General features: G+C 36.1%; 1 pseudogene; it reads left to right on the forward strand.

Moving 5' to 3' along the window:
• The first annotated feature begins 1434 nt into the window (after positions 1-1434).
• On the forward strand, positions 1435-2164 carry LOC116869612 (annotated as a pseudogene).
• The last annotated feature ends 3292 nt before the right edge of the window (positions 2165-5456 follow it).

The following is a 5456-nucleotide window of genomic DNA, read 5'->3' on the forward strand; positions in this document are numbered from 1 at the left end:
ATAATAGTCCACTTTCTGTTTTTTAAGCTAAATAATAATGGCCAGCTTATAGTTGGTAGGGTAAAAATGGCTAACACAGTATACATGCCAAGAGGGGAACTCCCTAGGGAAACATTGGGTCCATGGATTAAAAACATAGACCTTAGAATCATAGTACCTAAGAAATGATAGAAAACAATTGGTCCTCTAGATCATTCATCAGTGGCATAAGAAGCTAGACTTTTATTTATGCTATTAAAAATTATCTGTGCATTTGTTTTCTGAAATTAGGTTGGACTATGAAAGTGCAGCCCTTCACCAACTAATGTTACCTCTTCATTTCACCATGTCAAAGTGCCATTATAGAGCCATGTGGCAACCCATCTTAACAAAGTAGAATTTAATTATCCAGTTCCCTTCAGCATTTTCTCACAAGCCTGAGTAGTGACAAAACTAGTATTTCTAGAATCTCTGTAATGAGTTGCAGCCAACAGAACAATATCATTATTTCAGATTCATCCAAATTCTGCAATTTATTCAATTGCTGTCTCTGGCTCTTTGCATAAGTAGATTGAAGATATTTGTCTCCAGTTAAATTCTTTTATGAAACTTGAAATTGTTTTTAATATTAGTGATTTCTTTCTTTGGGAAATCAACAGCCAAATAACAAAGAAAAAATTTAGTTAGACATCATCCTAGAGATTTCAGCCATCCAAAAAAAAAGGGGGGGGTTATTTATTTATTACCAACCCCCCCATTCTCTACCCCTTTTTCTTTTTTTTTAATTTAAATTCAATTAGCCAACAAATAGTACATCATTAGTTTCAGATGTAGTAATCAACATTTCATCAGTTGTATATAACACCCAGTGCTCATCACATCTCCATCCCTTTTTTAGAAAGAGTCCATAAAATGTCAAGTCAAGCATTATATTAAGAAACAAGGGAGCTTGGACTTAGAACACACATGGCCAGAGACACTGCCAACCAGGGACTTGGAGGAAATCAGACACAGTGAAAAATAGTTTTTCAAGTCTTCAATAAGAAATGGTATCCAACAAACCAAAAAGCAGGTTCTTAACTCTAGAGAACAAACTGATGGTTAAAGAGTACATTTATCTTGATGAGCACTGCATAATATATGGAATTGTTGAATCACTATATTGTACACCTGAAAAAATATAACACTGTGTATTAACTATACTGGAATTAAAATAGTTTTTTAAAATGTCATCCAATTGGGACACCTGGTTGACTCATGGGTTAAGCATCTGCCTTCCACTCAGATCATGACCTCTGAGTCCTTGGGTCAAGTCCCACATCGGGCTCCTTGCTCAGCAGGGAGCCTGCTTTTCCCTCTGACTGCTGCTCCCCCTGCTTGTGCTCTCTCACGCTCTCTCTCTCTCTCTCTCCTGACAAATAAGTAAATAAAATCTTTTAAAAATAAAAAAATTAAATATCATCCAATTAAACTACATTACAAAAAAATGTGAGAGAAATAATGGAAAGAGTAAAAATGGAAGAGGCAAACTCTGAAGAATCTTGGTGGAAAAAATACTGGACAGACGGCTAGTGAATGGCAAGGTGCAGTATTTCCTGAAGTGGAAGGGACTTACTGACAGTGCCGACAATACTTGTGAGCCTGAAGAAAATTTAAATTGTCCAGAGTTAATTGAAGCATTTATTTTTTCTCTTCTTCCCCAGTTTTTTTTTTTTAATTTTCCAGTGTTCCAAGATTCATTGTTAATGCACCACACCCAGTGCTCCATGCAATACGTTCCCTTCTTAATACCCACCTCTAGGCCCTCCCAACCCTCCAACCCTCTACCTTCAAAACCCTCAGTTTGTTTCTCTGAATCCACAGTCTCTCATGGAAGCATTTATTAATTCTCAAAATGCTGATACAAAAAGAAAACTTTTATCTGAGTAAATGTAATAACAGCAAATCAAAGAAAAGAGATGCTGCTGATAAACCAAAAGGATTTGCCAGAAGTCTTGATCCTGAACAATTAGTGCCACAGACAGCACTGGTGAATTAATGTTTGTCATGACATGGAAAGAAAGATTCAGATGAGGCAGAGTTGGTGCTGGCAAAAGATGCAAATGTAAAGTGTACTCAAATTGTAATTGCTTTTTATGAAGAGAGACTAACTTGGCACTCTTATATGGAATACAAGGCTCAATAATTGTTTCCATGGTGATTAGACAGATAGATAGATAGATAGATAGATATAGCATTATATATATAATCTGGGTCTTGGCTTTTTATATTTATTAGTGTGAAGATATAACATTCTAATGAAAATCAAGTTTGATATGTTTGCTTTGAAGCATTATTGGGGGAGTCATAGGCGGGCTTTTTGCATCTATAGCACTGACTACTTTGTGGGTTTGGAGGGGTTTTTTGTAACCTGCTTTTTTTTCAAGTCTTTATTAAATTCCAGTTATTTAATAGACACTGTAATATTAGTTTCAGGTGTAGAATTTATTTATTCATCACTTACAACACCCAGTGCTCATCACAAGTGCCCCCTTTAATGTATCCATAATGAAACCCCCTATTTCACCCCCCCACCCACTTCCCCTCTGGTAACCCTCAGTTTGTTCTCTGTAGTTAAGAAACTGTTACTTGGTTGGCTCCTTTCTCTTTTTTCTGGTTCCCTTTGCTCTTTTGTTTCTTAAATTCCACATTTGAGTGAAATCCTATGGTATTTGTCTTTGACTGACTGACTGACTTTGCTTAGCATAATACCCTCTAGTTCCACCCACACCGCTGCAAATGACAAGACTCCATTCTTCTTGATAGCTGTGTAATATTCCATTATACATATGCAGGACTTCTTTATCCATTCATCAGTCAATGGACATTGGGCTCTTTCCATGATTTGGCTATTGTTGATATTGCTGCTATGAACATTAAAATCTGCATCTCTGTATCCTTTGGGTAAATACCTAGCAGTAAAATTGCTAGGTCATAGGGAAGTTCTATTTTTTAACTTTTTGAGGAAACTCCATATTGTTTTCCAGAGCTGCTGCACCAGTTTGCATTCCCACCAACAGCATAAGAGGGTTCCCCTTTCTCCAAATCCCCTCCAACATGTGTTGTTTCCTGTGTTGTTAATTTTAGCCATTCTGACTGCTGTCATGTGATAGCACTTTTTAATTTTGATTTGTATTTCCCTGAAGACCAGTGATATTGAGCATCTTTTCTTGTGTCTGTTAGCCATCTGGATGTCTTCTTTGGAAAAATGTATTCATGCCTTCTGCCCATTTTTTAATTGGATTACTTGTTTCTTGGGGTGTTGAGTTTGATAAGTCTTTTATTGATTTTAGATACTAAACCTTTAACAGACATGTCATTTGCAAATATCTTGTCCCATTCTGTAGGCTGCCTTTTAGTTTTGTTGATTATTTCCTTTGCTGTACAGAATCTTTTTATCTTTTTTTTATAGTCTTTTTTTTTTATTTTCAGCATAACAGTATTCATTGTTTTTGTACCACACTCAGTGCTCCATGCAATCAGTGCCCTGATGAATTCCCTATAGTTTATTTTTGTTTTTGTTTCCCTTGCCTCAGGAGATGAATCTAGTAAGAAGTTACTCTGGCCAATGTCAAAGAGGTTACTGACTATGTTCTCCTCTAGGATTTTGATGGATTCCTGTCTCACATTTACGTCCTTCATCCATTTTGAATTTATTTTGTGTATGGTGTAAGAAAGTGGTCCAATTTCATTCTTCTGCATGTGGCTGTCCAGATTTCCCAACACCATTTGTTGGAGTGACTGTCTTCTTTCTGTTGTATATTCTTTCCTGCTTTACTGAAGAATAGTTGATCATATAGCTATGGGTTCATTTCTGGGTTCTCATTGATCTATGTGTCTGTTTTTATGCCAGTACCATACTGTCTTGATCATTACAGCTTTGTAATATAACTTGAAGTCCAGAATTATGATGCTTCCAGCATTGCATTCCTTTCTCAAGATTGCTTTGGATATTCAGGGTCTTTTATGGTTCCATACAAATTTTAGGATGGTTTGTTCTAGCTTTGTGAAAAATGCTAATGGTATTTTAATAGGTATTGCATGAAATGTGTAGATTGCTTTAGGTGATGTAGACATTTTAACAATATTTGTTCTTCTAATCCATGAGCATAGAATGTTTTTCCATTTCTTTGTATCGTCTTCAATTTCTTTCATCAGTGTTTTATAGTTTTCAGAGTAAAAGTCTTTTATCTCTTTGGTTAGGTTTATCCCTAGGTAGCTGATGGTTTTTGGTGCAATTGTAAATGGGATCAATTCCTTGATTTCTCTTTCTGCTGCTTCATTATTGGTGTATAGAAATGCAACAGATTTCTGTATGTTGATTTTATATCCTATGACTTAACTGAATTTGTCTATCAGTTCTAGCAATTTTTTGGTGGAGTTTTCTGGGTTTTCTATACAGAGTATCATGGCATCTGCAAATAGTGAAAGTTTGACTTCTTTATTGCTGATTTATATGCCTTTATTGTTTTTAAATATTTTATTTATTCATTTGACAGAGAGAGAGACACAGTGAGAGAGGGAACACAAGCAGGGGGCATGGGAAAGGGAGAAGCAGGCTTCCCGCCAAGCAGGGAGCCCAATACCAGGCTCCATCCCAGGACCCTGGGATCATGACCTGAGCTGAGGTCAGATGCTTAATGACTGAGCCACCCAGGTGATGCTGGATGCCTTTTTTTTTTCATTGTCTGATTGCTGAGGCTAGGACTTCCAGTAGTATGTTAAATAACAGTGGTAAGAGTGGACATCCTCTCCTGTTCTTGACCATAGAGAAAAAGCTCTGTTTTTCTTCACTGAGGATATTAGCTGTGGGTTTTTCATACATGGCCTTTATTATATTGAGGTACGTTCCCTCGATCCCTATTTTGTTAAGGACTTTTATCATGAATGGATGTTGTACTTTGTCAAATGATTTTTCTGTATCTATTGAAAGGATCACATGGTTCTTATCCTTTCTTTTGTTTTTGGTTTTGGTTTTTGTTTTTGTTTTTTTTTTCCCTTTCTTTTGTTAATGTGGTATTTGGTGTTGATTGATTTGTGAATATTGAACCACCCTTACAGCACAGGAATAAATCCCACTTGATTGTGGTGAATGATTCTTTTAATGTGCTGTTGGATTCTATTTGCTAATATTTTGTTAGAATTTTTGCAACCATGCTCATCAGGGATATCAGACTATAGTTCTCTTTCTTAGTGGAGTCTTTGTCCAGTTTTGGAATCAAGGCAATGCTGGCCTCATAGAATGAGTTTGGAAGTTTTCCTTCCATTTCTATTTTTTAGAATAGTTTGTGAAGAATACATATTAACTCTTCTTTAAATGTTTGGTAGAATTCCTCTCGGAAGCCATCTGGCCTTGGACTTTGATTTGTTGGGAGATTTTTGGTTACTGATTCATTTTTTTTACTGGTTATATTGTAGTTGACTTCATATTTCCTAGC

The sequence above is a fragment of the Lontra canadensis genome, unplaced genomic scaffold (genome assembly GCF_010015895.1).
Source record: "Lontra canadensis isolate GAN:19392208 unplaced genomic scaffold, GSC_riverotter_1.0 scaffold20, whole genome shotgun sequence".
Classification (NCBI taxonomy): Eukaryota; Metazoa; Chordata; class Mammalia; order Carnivora; family Mustelidae; genus Lontra; species Lontra canadensis.